The sequence below is a fragment of the Macaca mulatta genome, chromosome 7 (assembly GCF_049350105.2).
Source record: "Macaca mulatta isolate MMU2019108-1 chromosome 7, T2T-MMU8v2.0, whole genome shotgun sequence".
NCBI lineage: Eukaryota > Metazoa > Chordata > Mammalia > Primates > Cercopithecidae > Macaca > Macaca mulatta.
This window is the reverse complement of record NC_133412.1, coordinates 141,372,895-141,387,171: the sequence shown is the minus strand read 5'-3', so window position 1 is coordinate 141,387,171 and position 14,277 is coordinate 141,372,895. Positions and strand designations below refer to the sequence as shown.

Below are 14,277 nucleotides of genomic sequence, written 5' to 3'. Positions count from 1 at the left end.
TGAGGGTATTAATCATAAAGGGATGCTAGATTTTGTCAAATGCTTTTTCTTTGTCTCTGGAGGTGATCATGTGATTTTTTATTTTAATTCTGTTTACGTGGTATATCACATTTATTGACTGACATATGTTAAACCATCCCTGCATCCAAAACCCAGTTAATCACAGTGGACTATCTTTTTGATATGCTGTTGGATTCAGTTCACTAGTATTTTGTTGAAGATTTTTGCATCTATGTTCATCAGGGATATTGGTCTGTAGTTTTCTTTTTTTGTTATGTCCTTCCCTGGTTTGGGTATTAGGGTGATATTGGCTTCATAGAATGATTTAGGGAGGATTCCCTCTTTCTCTGTCTTTTGGAATAGTGTCAATAGGATTGGTACCAGTTCTTCTTTGAAAGTCTGATAGAATTCAGCTGTGAATCTGTCTGGTCCTGAACTTTTTTTTTGTTGTTGGCAATTTTTTTTTTTTTTATCACCATTTCAATCTTGCTGCTTGTTACTGGTCTGTTCAGAGATTCTATATCTTCCTGGTTTAATCTAGGAAGGTGGTATATTTTTGGGAATTTATCCATCTCTTCTAGGTTTTCTAGTTTATGTGCATAAAGGTGTTCATAGTGGTCTTAAATAATCTTATGTATTTCTGTGGTATCAATTGTAATATCTCCTGTTTCATTTCTAAGTGAGCTTATTTGGACCTTCTCTCTTGTTTTCTTGGTTAATCTCACTAATGTTCTATCAACTTTATTAATATTTATCTTTTCAAATAAGCAGATTTTGTTTTATTTATCTTTTGTATTTTTTTGTTTCAATTTCATTAGTTCTGCTCTGATCTTTGTTGTTTCTTTTCTTTTAATGGGTTTCGGTTTAGATCGTTCTTGTTTCTCCAGTTCTATGAGGTGTGACCTTAAATTGTCTATTTGTGCTTTTTCAGACTTTTTGATGTAGGCATTTAATGTTATGAATTTTCTTCTTAGCACTGCTTTTGCTGTATCCCAGAGGTTTTGATAGGTTGTGTCATTATTGTACGGTTCAAAGAATTTTTAAATTTCCATCTTGATTTCATTGTTGACCCAATGATCATTCAGAAGCAGGCAAGTTAATTTCCACATATATGCATAGTTTTGAGGGTTCCTTTTGGAGTTGATTTCTAATTTTATTCCACTATGGTCTGAGGGAGTACTTGATATAATTTTGATTTTCTTAAATGTATTAAGACTTGTTTTGTGGCCTATCATATGGTCTATCTTGGAGAAAGTTCCATGTGCTGATGAATAGATTGCATATTCTGCAGTTGTTGGGTAGAATGTTCTGTAGATATCTGTTAAGTCCATTTGTGTTAGGGTATAGTTTAAGTCCATTGTTTGTTTCTTGACTTTCTGTCTTGTTGACCTGTCCAGTGCTGCCAGTGGAGTGCTGAAGTCCCCCACTATTATTATGCTGTCGTCTATCTCATTTCTTAGGTCAAGTAGTAATACTTCTATAAATTTAGGAGCTCCAATGTTAGGTGCATATATATTTAGAATTGTGATATTTGCCTGTTACACTAGTCCTTTTATCATTATATAATGTCCCTCTTTGTCTTTTTTAACTGCTGTAGCTTTAAAGTTTGTTTTCTCTCATATAAGAATAGCTACTTCTGCTTGTCTTTGGTGTCCACTTGCATAAAATGTCTTTTTCCACCCCTTTATCTTAAGTTTATATGAGTCCTTATGTTAGGTGAGTATCCTGAAGACAGCAGAAACTTGGTTGGTGAATTCTTATCCATTCTGCCATTCTATAACTTTTAAGTGGAGGATTCAGGCCCTTTATATGCAATGTTAGTATAGAGATGTGAGGTACTATTCTATTCATTGTGCTATTTGTTGCCTGAATACTTTGACTTTTTTTTAATTGTGTTGTTATATAGGTCCTGTAAGATTCATGACTTAAGGAGGTTCTATTTCGGTGTATTTTGAGGATTTGTTTTAGGATTTAGAGCTTTTAGCAGCTCTTGTAGTGCTGGCTTGGTAGTGGCTAATTCTGTCAGCATTTGTTTGTCTGGAGGAGACTGCATCTTTCCTTCATTTAAGAAGCTTATTTCACTGGATACAAAATTCTTGGCTGATAATTGTTTTATTTAAGGAGGTTAAAAATAGGACCCCAATCCCTTCTAGCTTATAGGGTTTCTGCTGAGAAATCTGCTGTTAATCTGTTTTCCTTTATAGGTTACCTGATACTTTTGCCTCACAGTTCTTAAGATTCTTTCCTTCGTTTTGACTTTAGATAACCTGATGACAATGTGCCTAGGTAATGATCTTTTTGTGATGAATTTCCCAGGTTTTCTTTGAGCTTCTTGTATTTGGATGTCTAGACTTCTAGCAAGGCCAGGTAGGTTTTCCTCAATTATTCCCTCAAATATGTTTTCTACACTTTTAGATTTCTCTTCTTTCTTGGGAACACCAATTATTCTTAGGTTTGGATGCTTAACATAGTACTAAATTTCTTGGAGGCTTTGTTCATTTTTAAAAATTCATTTTTCTTTGTCTTTGACGAATTGGGTTAATTTGAAAACCTTGTCTTTGAGTTCTGAAGTTCTTTTTTCTGCTTGTTTGATTCTATTGCTGAGACTTCATTTCTCTGTGTCCTTGATTTCCAGATGTTGTGATTGTTTTTTATTTATGCCATTTATTTCACTGAAGAATTTTCCTTTCATATGCTGTATCATGTTTTTTATTTCTTTAAGTTGGACTTCACCTTTTTCTGGTGCCTCCTTGATTAGCTGAATAATTCACTTTCTGAATTATTATAGTTATTATTCTGGCAATTCAGAGATTTCATCTTGGTTTGAATCAATCGCTGGTGAGCCAGTATGATCTTTTGGTGGTGTTAAAGAACCTCATTTTGTCATATTACCAGAATTGTTTCTCTAGTTCCTTCTCATTTGGGTAGACTATGTCAGAGGTAAGATCTGGGATTCAAGGACTGCTGTACAGATTCTTTGGTCACACGGGGTGCTCCCCCCTGAGGTGGTGTTCCCCTAGGAATAAGGTTTCCTGAGAGCCAAACTCTAGTGATTGTTTTGGCTCTTCTGGGCCTAGCCATCTAGTGGAGCTCCTGGGCTCTGGGTTGGTACTGGTGAGTGTCTGCAAAGCATCCTGTGATGTGATCTGTCTTCAGGTCTCGCAGCCGAGGATACCAGTACCTGCTCCAGTGGCGGTAGCAGGGAGTGAAGTGGACTCTGTGAGGGTCCTTGGTTGTGTTTTTGTTTAATGCACTGGTTTTGTGTTAGCTGGCCACTGGCTAGGAGGTGACACTTTCAAGAGTGCATTAATCTTATAGAGAGGATGCAAGTGAATGGGATAAAAGAAAATAAATGCTATGGAACAGATGAAGTCTACCAAGTTAATGTTAAAGTAAATCGCTGTAAAATAATTCCAATTTCCTAGTGGTTTCCTTCATAGAGCATCCTCATGGGAGAAAAAAATTATCAAATTCTCCTGTTCCAAAGGAACTGAGAAGCTTTGATACACAAGATTATGGTGCTCTGTCAGCTACGCTGCTCTGCCGGGAGTTTTAGCTATTTAGACCTTCCCTTTCTCTTTATTAATCTTTTCAGTATTTTGCAGGTTTTCCCTAAATATGAAAGTATCTCTACTTTTAGACTTATATCCAACTACCCAGTTCATCAGGCTGCAGACATTTTCCCATTGTCCTGTCACCAGACTTGGTACTTTACCGAACCATTCCTGCTCCCCTATCGCTGTCCATGACTACATTTTTGGCTGTATAATCTATTATATCTAATAGTGTCAGGTTGCAACATTGTAGCTTGATAATATATGTACACTCTCCCCTCTATCTAATACATCATACCTTCCAGTTATACTGAAAATTCCACAAATTCATCCTTTTAGATTATGTTGTAAACTATTTTAGTTGCCTATTCTTTCAACAGAGATGTATAAGTTTTCTGATATAAGCAAGGCAGTTTTCCACAGTTTTTAACTATATGTTTTTCATCTCTAAGGAAAGACTCATATATTGATATCATAATTATGCATTTGAAGTTTCTGTCTCTTGATTAAATAGCTATGAAATCAATGCTAATGCCATATCAATAGCACTTACATTCAGGTAATAGCAAAATTAAATTATCACATAGAGATCAGCAGGCTTTTCAACAAGCACATATAGCACATATTTCTCTAGTGCCCATCCTCAGAGTATCAAAAATACTACTGACAGTCACATGAACTCTTAATGAAATGTACTGCCAACTGCCAATGATACTTAACAAAAAGTAGGCATCTCGCCTTGCTGAAGCCAGAATTAAAGTTTGACCAGAAATGAGCCAGGCAATATTATATCTTTTTCCTAACCCCTGATACTCACTTGGAAAGGGGATAAGGGTAAGGGGTTAACTTGTAATCTTTACAAGTCAGAACAGAACAGGTCTTAAAATTGTTTTTGGCTTCATTGCCTCTGGGTCAGCTGCTGAAACAGAAGTCAAGCTGTGACTTACAGGCTTACATTAATTTTCCTTATGCTGCTTAATTTTAGTAGCATAGTTTCCACATACTCTAATTTCTTGTTTTCAGTGTTGTATGACATGTCTTGTAAATAGTGTGAAGTTGATTTAACTGTACAACATTAAAGTTATATCCCCACTAGGTCTATAATCTAAAGACCTGTTACTTACAGATAAGGAATAGTTCTGACTTCTGGAAACTACTGAGAATTATGAAGAAATCCAACGAGGCCGTCTTACTTATTAGAGACTAATCTTAAACAAGAAAGCTTTGCTAAATTATACAAAGTTGTCCTTCCAAAGTTAAGTAACAAACACTTTATAATCTAGACCCTGAGTCTTCCATGACTTCCTCTGTTTTAGAAAAATATTCTACATGAGTGCCCGACTCTCTGCTCCAAATTCTTCTGGTTTCATTCCTCTACAAAGACTATGAAAGTCAGGCTTATATTAAATTTAATTTGGCCCATAGCCACACAAGTGCCATCAAGAAAAAAATCTTGAGAATGCCACTCTGGGACAGGGACTGTCCATTTTCAGTGTTCAGAACAGACCCCTGTAGGATGCTTCACACAGTGCTTCCTCCCATACCACAATTCTTGACTCTGAGTGGGTGAAGACCTCAACTCTCAGTCAGTCTGATGGGCCTGAACCCACTTCCCCTGGACTGTGCACCCTCATCATAGAGTACTGACTAATGAAAAAAGCAGTTATGTTCTTGATCAAGAGGCTGTTATCCACTTTCTTTATAAAAGAGCCATAAACTCCATATTGATTGGCCAGAAAGATATGCCTTTACATTGTGTAGGATTAAGCTCACAGAGGTCTATACATAATTGATAACATGAGATTTTAAGTGGGCGGGCTGTTGGATTTAGAGAAGGGGAGATGAAGAATGATATGAAAGCAGCAGTGGCGAACAAGAAAGAGGACACGTAGCCCACCTCCAGGCCTTGTCATAGGAGACTGGGGAAGATAACATTACCACCACTTAGGAGGGCAGCAGGAGAGGCACCATCCTTAGGTGACAGCCACAGTTCAGTTTAGAGTGGGAAGGTGAAAGGACTGTTCTGAGAAGAGGTTGAGAACACAGGAGATCTTGCCAATGACAGATTCTGAATTCCAGAGGACACAGGACTTGAGGAGAAACGGAATAGAAGAATTAGAGTTTCGGAGATAAAAGGTTTCCTGCAAGTCAGACTTCTCTTACTGTGACTAATCTCAACATTGATCAGAGGCCTCACGAGATTGTTTGAGGCAAACAGTGGTGATTAGGCTGAGAGAGGGGTCAGAGAGGGATTACTGTCCAGGCTCCTCTTGACCACTGTTGATGGAGGTGAGGAAGTCCAAGGAAAAGAGCCTTATCCAAGTATTTACACCCCTCTTAATCCCTGCTGATGGAGGAGGTGATATGTAAATCCATAAAACAGAGGAATATTATATACACTTTGAAATACTTCTTTGTAATTCTAGATTTAATTTTATGGCAAGAAATAAAAAGATAAAGGAACCACTGGGATAGCAGAACTTAGATGGGATTCTTTAAGAAGACCTTGACAGCCTTATTTGGGAAATCTTTCAGGGAGACTTAAAGATATTTCAAGGTTTTGGAGAAACTGAAATGATATATTTGATTTGTTACAGTCTTTTCCAACACATCAAGATAGAGTTCACTTTAGAAAAGTTATCACATGTCCTTAAGATTCAATTTCCTTATCTGTCAGAAGGTGATAATAAGACCTGTCTCCTAGGGCTGTCATGAGGATTAAGTGAAGCAAACACAAGCACAGCACCTACCATACAGTTCACTGCCAATAAACACACTTAACGACCGTTTTCATTTGTTCTCTCTAACAAAAGCACGAGTCAAATGTTATCTCCAGTTTAAAATGCAGAAACAGGTTTTAGAGAGCTTCAGTAACTCACTTAAAGTCTCTCTTTTAGGAAGAGACTGAGCTGGGATTTCTAACTCTGCTTGGGCTGATGCCAAAGGCTGAGCTCTTTCCATTGAACCTCACTGACTTTCCCATTTGTTTTTCTGCTACAGTTAATATGAGAACTTATTTCTCCCAAATTAGTTGAGATACATATTGCCCTTATAAATGCCAAAAGTAGTAAAATAGGTGTACCTGGCATAAGCCCACATGTGAATCACTATCAGACAAGAACCACCTGCATTTACTGGTGGTGATGGTGAAGAATAAACAGAATATGAACAACACTGGGCACTTAAAAAAATCCCATAAGAGCCTCAGATTATCCTTGGTACTGAGTAAGTTCCACTATGTTACAAAAGCAAAATTTGGCTCAGCTTTCATTTGTTTCCTCTTTTTGTACTGAAAAACCCCAAAGTTAATGAAAACCAGTGAAGCAGCTACAGGATCTAGAAGATGTGCTAGGCAGTCTAAAGACACAGGTTCTGGCCCTGCCTCAGTTACTAGCCAGCCAGTGGCTTTGGGCAGGTTCATAACCTCTCCAGTGGTAACAACCTAGTGATTAACAGTATGGATTTCAGAACCAGAAAGCCTGGGTCTAATCTTGGTTCTTCTACTCACTACTGCGTGACCTTGGGCAAGTAACACTTTGAGCCACAGCTTCCTCATTTCAAAATGGGGATAATAGCACCTAACTCCTGGAACTATTATAAGGATTAAGGTAGTTGGAACAGATTGGTGCTCAGAAAACATTTCTTAATTATTCCCACCACCACTCTGTGAGTTCCATTCTCCTTATTTCTGAAATGGGTATCTGTCTTGCTTCCTCTTCTCTATCTTCCAAACATGATTATTTGTGATGATTACTGTGGTAAAAGAGAAAAGAGAAAAACCGAAAAGGAAGATAAACACAACCTTAAATATTAAGATAGTTGCATGATGAGAGAGAGTAGACGCCATTGGTGTCTAAGAGAGTAAAACATCACTTTCTTCTCATTCCCCATTGAGAAACTTTGTAAAATATAAAAGGCCATATTAAGAATATAGGGTTATTATGATGATAACTCAGGAGAGAATTGAACATACTATCTTTGTCATTTGAGGCAATGGGGATAATTAATCTTCTTCAAATTTTTTGAAAATGATAACTAAATCCTAAAAGTCCTAAATATCTAGTGGAGGAAAACAAATTGTTCTTCAGCTTCTCAGAACATCAAGTTCTTTTTTCCATAATATAATTAGAACCCCCAAGGATTCATTTAATTCACAGTATAAAGGCAAAACAACAAAGTTGAAATAAAGGAAGGCTGGTTTCACAGATTGCCCACAAAACTGGGAATTTTTTTTACTATAGCACAATGCAATAAAGAGGCTTACGAATTGAGTCCTGGGGGAAGGACATGAGCTATATTTGTTGCATGTGGATGTAAGAGGCCAGAAGTTGGCCTCTTCTATTCTGTGAAGTGCCATGTGCATAAATTTGTACACTGTAATTCCCTTTAACTCAAAACACTGGTGAACAAACAGTTGGAACAAAGCCACCTCCAGAACATGATGAACCATAGCACTTAGAACACTGATCATCTCTCATTGCTCAAAAAAATAAGCCTTTAAAATACTGGCGTGCTTTACTTGGAGTTTTTGTTATTTACCAATGCGTGTCTTAACTGATTTCAAAAGAATCTTAGGGAGTGGGGGCCGTAGAAGTCATCTAGACATCTCTCCCCCCACGTCCCAATGTTAGAAGACTCTTTTTCGCACCATTCTGTACAGAGGCCAAACACTTCAGGGATAAGTGCTCCATTGGCTTGGTTGCCCCACTGAAGTTAAGGTTGATAAGTATCAGGAGTAACACAATTCCCCTGCCTAAGGTTTCCATGACTGGCCTCCTGCTAGGGTAACATTTTGATCTTTTTTTTTTTTCTTCCAGCCCTCTTCAAGGATTCCAAGAAGAATTTTTCTGCACGTATGAACTAGGTTCCCTCCTCTCTCTTTCACAGTCGAGAAGTCAGGTGCATCCCTGGCTTCAGAATGCACACTTTCTCCTTTTCCTTCACACAAGAACTGCCCTGCCCCTGGAAAGAACAGGTGTCCAGGGCCTTACCTGACTCTGAGAGTGTGTTTAACTAGGGAAGGGTATAAAAGGCCTGACTGTAGCCACAGATCAGGACACATTCTCTAACATGGTTTTACTGGAATAAAGCTGACATTTTGTTCTCCATAAATCTGATGCCAGAGTCCATGTCTCAACAGGGAATGAGAAGAAGTGATTTTTTACTCTCTTAGACACCAATGGCATCTACTCTTTCTCATCATATAACTATGTTAATATTTGAAGGTTGTCTTCATATTCCTCTTTGGTTTTTCTCTTTTCCAGGCTGACATTAGTTCACCATTTTTCCTCTTATGATGTTAATCCAGACCTCTTATTCTCCTGATTATAATGGTCAAGGACCCCCTTAACGACTGACCTGACCTAGTACCCTGGACATGAACTCTTACAGGAAGAACTACTGCCACCATGATCCATGATGCTATATTCTAATAACGCACCCTCCTATTAGTTGTTCTTTTTTAAAAGTAGGTATGTGTTAGTATTGAATCACATTGAGTTTCCTATGAACTAATGTCCCTAAATCTTTTCCTTATTACTTGCTATCAACCCAAGCTTCCTCCTTCAAGACTTAACATACTACTTTGTTAACCTCAGCTTAGGACTTTACATTAATCTGTGTAAAATTCTGACTCACTGGTTCTAGGAGCATAATACAGCGGTTAAGAGCATGGGCTTTGGTGATAGACAAATGGTTCCTGTGCTATCTGTGCCTCTTATTGGCTGTGGGACTTGAGTAAATGACTTAACATATCTGTGCCTCTACATCCACCTATAGAATGCAATATTACTAGTATACACCTCAGAGGGTCATTGTGAGGATTAAATGAGAGAATTCATACAACACATTTAGCATTTTGCCTGGCACATAGTAATCAATAAATGCTATATGTGGTTGTTATTAGCAAATCCACCCATCAACCTACACAGATCTTTAAAAAATCCTATCTCACTTGTTGCAAAAGCACATTATTTGTGCTTTTGTCAGAAATTTTTAATGAGAAAATTGGACAGAACAGCATCAGTAGACAAGTTCCTGAGGCTGACCCTGAGGACCCCTCTCCAAATAGACATTAGTCCATCCATCAGCTCAAAACTGCCAGTGGACATCTGTTTAACCAGCTATGAATCTACTCAACCTCAACAAGACAACAAGAGTATCATAAAAATCTTAGCCAAACTCCTCTCAGAAATAAAAATCTATCCCTTGACACTTCCATAACCAGTAAGACGAACTGTGAAAGACTCTAAGGATGTTAGAAATAAGAATGTTTTGTTTTCAATGAGCTCATCTTGACTCCTAATAATCACATTTTTCTCACACGTAATCATTCAGTGATCCACTCTAAAAATTTGCTGAAGATCAATGTCTTGCGCATTCTGGAACATGTCTTCTTCTTCACTCCATTTTTTCAAAATTAGGATAGTGTCTAGCGCCATTTTCCATTACTATGACACCAAACCCCATTACAATCATTTCTCATAAATGATGTGATTACACTGGCAAATTCTGTCACTACCCAGTGCTGTGGTTCCAATGGAAAGTCCCCAGTAGTAAGCTAGGAGAGTTCTAAACCAGTCCAAATTGTTCAGCAAATTGTTGACCACCCAAAGGACACATATGATGGTATCTACCTTGCTGCTGGTGCTGCTGTTGTTGCTGCTGCTAACAGCTCTATGTAAGGCTCTGAGCCAAGTATTTTACATGGATTGTCTAATTTAATTCTCGAAACAACCCTTTGAGGTCCGTGTTATGATAATATCCTTTTTGTGGGGGGGCTAAGGTCATACAGTATGTAAGTGGCTGACCTAGTATTCAAACCCAGTTCAATCAGATTCTAAAGCCCAAACTTCCAACCAAGTGCCATATTATCTCCCTTTTTTACTAAATGGCACTGTTTCGTTATATGAACTGTACAGGTTGGGTCCAGTCCCAGCCTCGCAGGCACAGAAACTTGACCTTGTCAGTATTCCAGAGTTGTACAGACTTAGGCATGATGCCTCCCCCTGATGAAGTTCACAATAAACTGGTGAAGCAAACAAGAATGCTAAAGTGTTGATTTACAACAGTTATGTATCTGTCATACAGACCATAACAATCTGACCACAGCATTTTTCCCTTTGGAGGGTTCTACTTACAGAGGCAAACTGTAAACACAAGACATCAGAATAGGAGGCATTTGCTACAGAACTTGAAAGTTAAACTGAATTTCCAACAAAGAAGGACTGTTGTCAGTGACACTGAAACTTTGAAGACTGCCAACATTCACATTTCTATGGACAGTTACTGTGGGCAGAGGGCACAACGAGTGTTTACCTCTGGGTGCTTCAGATGTCGACCAACCCCTTTTCTGACACACTGGTGCATTACTCACGTCTAGGCCAGTCTTTGGCCTAGAGACAATGACTTTCCTTAGGTGACTTTCTACAACTATGCTCTGAGAGAGAGAGAGAGAGAGAGAGAGAGAGAGAGAGAGAGAGAGACTTATTTATTTATTTTATAGAACAAAACCATATATGTATATATTTATTATACTTTAAGTTCTAGGTACATGTGCACAACATGCAGGTTTGTTACATATGTATACATGTGCCATGTTGGTGTGCTGCACCCATTAACTAGTCATTTACATTACGTATATCTCCTAATACTACCCCTCCCCATCCCCCTCCCCACAACAGGACCCGGTGTGTGATGATCCCCTTCCTCTGTCCAAGTGATCTCATTGTTCAATTCCCACCTATGAGTGAGAACATGCGGTATTTGGTTTCCTGTTCTTGCGATAGTTTGCTGAGAATGATGGTTTCCAGCTGCATCCATGTCCCTACAAACGACACGAACTCATCCTTTTTAATGGCTGCATACTATTCCATGGTGTATATGTGCCACATTTTCTTAGTCCAGTCTGTCACTGATGGACATTTGGGTTGATTCCAAATCTTTGCTATTGTGAATAGTGCCGCAATAAACATACATGTGCATGTGTCTTTATAGCAGCATGACTTATAATCCTTTGGGTATATCCCCAGTAATGAGATGGCTGGGTCAAATGGTATTTCTAGTTCTAGATCCTTGAGGAATAGCCACACTATCTTCTACAATGGTTGAACTAGTTTACAGTCCCAACAACAGTGTAAAAGTGTTCCTATTTCTCCACATCCTCTCCAGCACCTGTTGTTTCCTGACTTTTTAATGATTGCCATTCTAACTGGTGTGAGATAGTATCTCATTGTGGTTTTGATTTGCATTTCTCTGATGGCAAGTGATGATGAGCATTTTTTCATGTGTCTGTTGGCTATATGAATGTCTTCTTCTGAGAAGTGTCTGTTCATATCCTTTGCCCACTTTTTGATGGGGCTGTTTGTTTTTTTCTCGTAAATTTGTTTGAGTTCTTTGTAGGTTCTGGATATTAGACCTTTGTCAGATGAGTAGATTGCAAAAATTTTCTCCCATTCTGTAGGTTGCCTGTTCACTCCGATGGTAGTTTCTTTTGCTGTGCAGAAGTTCTTTAGTTTAATTAGATCCCATTTGTCAATTTTGGCTTTTGTTGCCATTGCTTTTGGTGTTTTAGACATGAACTTGCCCATGTCTATGTCCTGAATGGTATTACCTAGGTTTTCTTCTAGGACTTTTATGGTTTTAGGTCTAACATTTAAGTCTCTAATCCATCTTGAATTAATTTCCATATAAGGAGTAAGGAAAGGATCCAGTTTCAGTTTTCTACTTATGGCTAGCCAATTTTCCCAGCACCATTTATTAAATAGGGAATCCTTTCCACATTTCTTGTTTTTGTCAGGTTTGTCAAAGATCAGATGGCTGTAGATGTGTGGTATTATTTCTGAGGACTCTGTTCTGTTCCATTGGTCTATATCTCTGTTTTGGTACCAGTACCATGCTGTTTTGGTTACTGTAGCCTTGTAGTATAGTTTGAAGTCAGGTAGCGTGATGCCTCTAGCTTGTTCCTTTGGCTTAGGATTGTCTTGGCAATGTGGGATCTTTTTTGGTTCTATATGAACTTTAAAGCAGTTTTTTCCAATTCTGTGAAGAAAGTCATTGGTAGCTTGATGGGGATGGCATTGAATCTATAAATTACCTTGGGCAGTGTGGCCATTTTCACAATATTGATTCTTCCTATCCATGAGCATGGTATATTCTTCCATTTGTTTGTGTCCTCTTTTATTTCACTGAGCAGTGGTTTGCAGATCTCCTTGAAGAGGTACTTTACATCCCTCATAAGTTGGATTCCTAGGTATTTTATTCTCTTTGAAGCTATTGTGAATGGGAGTTCATTCATGATTTGGCTCCCTGTCTGTCACTGGTGTATAAGAATGCTTGTGATTTTTGCACACTGATTTTGTATCCTGAGACTTTGCTGAAGTTGCTTATCAGCTTAAGGAGATTATGGGCTGAGAAAATGGGGTTTTCTAAATATACAATCATGTCATCTGCAAACAGGGACAATTTGACTTCTTTTCCTAACTGAATACCCTTTATTTCTTTCTCTTGCTTGATTGCCCTAGCCAGAACTTCCAACACTATGTTGAATAGGAGTGGTGAGAGAGGGCATCCCTGTCTTGTGCCAGTTTTCAAAGGGAATGCTTCCAGTTTTTGCCCATTCAGTATGATATTGGCTGTGGGTTTGTCATAAATAGCTCTCACTATTTTGAGATACGTTCCATCAATACTGAATTTATTGAGAGTTTTTAGCATGAGGGGCTGTTGAATTTTGTTAAAGGCCTTTTCTGCATCTATTGAGATAATCATGTGGTTTTTGTCTTTGGTTCTGTTTATATGATGGATTACGTTTATTCATTTGTGAATGTTGAACCAGCCTTGCATCCCAGGGATGAAGCCCACTTGATCATGGTGGATAAGCTTTTTGATGTGCTGCTGGATTCAGTTTGCCAGTATTTTATTGAGGATTTTTGCATTGATGTTCATCAGGGATATTGGTCTAAAATTCTCTTTTTTCGTTGTATCTCTGTCAGGTTTTGGTATCAGGATGATGTTGGCCTCATAAAATGAGTTAGGGAGGATTCCCTCTTTTTCTATTGATTGGAAGTGTTTCAGAAAGAATGGTACCAACTCCTCCTTGTACCTCTGGTAGAATTCGGCTGTGAATCCATCTGGTCCTGGACTTTTTTTGGTTGGTAGGCTATTAATTATTGCCTCAATTTCAGAGCCTGCTATTGGTCTATTCAGGGATTCAACTTCTTCCTGGTTTAGTCTTGGGAGAGTGTAAGTGTCCAGGAAATTATCAATTTCTTCTAGGTTTTCTAGTTTATTTGTGTAGAGGTGTTTATAGTATTCTCTGACGGTAGTTTGTATTTCTGTGGGGTCAGTGGTGATATTTCCTTTGTCATTTTTTGTTGCGTCTCTTTGATTATTCTCGCTTTTCTTATTAGTCTTACTAGCAGTCTATCAATTTTGTTGACCTTTTCAAAAAACCAGCTCCTGGATTCATTGATTTTTTGTGTCTCTATCTCCTTCAGTTTTGCTCTGATCTTAGTTATTTCTTGCCTTTTGCTAGCTTTTGAATGTGTTTGCTCTTGCTTCTCTAGTTCTTTTAATTGTGATGTTAGGGTGTCAATTTTAGATCTTTCCTGCTTTCTCTTGTGGGCATTTAGTGCTATAAATTTCCCTCTGCACACTGCTTTAAATGTGTCCCAGAGATTCTGCCCCATGTTGTATCTTTGTTCTCATTGCTTTCAAAGAACATCTT

General features: G+C 38.2%; 1 protein-coding gene and 1 long non-coding RNA gene across 21 annotated transcripts in view; one reads left to right on the top strand and one right to left on the bottom strand.

Moving 5' to 3' along the window:
* The window catches only part of RAD51B (RAD51 paralog B), an 851,179-nt gene that overhangs the window by 461,622 nt on the left and 375,280 nt on the right, over positions 1-14,277 (bottom strand). The window lies entirely within an intron of this gene.
* Positions 2,334-14,277, top strand: part of LOC144330346 (uncharacterized) — a 48,874-nt gene continuing 36,930 nt past the window's right edge. Inside the window, exon 1 of the long non-coding RNA XR_013396413.1 lies at positions 2,334-2,367. This is a non-coding gene — a long non-coding RNA (uncharacterized LOC144330346). The remainder of the gene's footprint in view (positions 2,368-14,277) is intronic.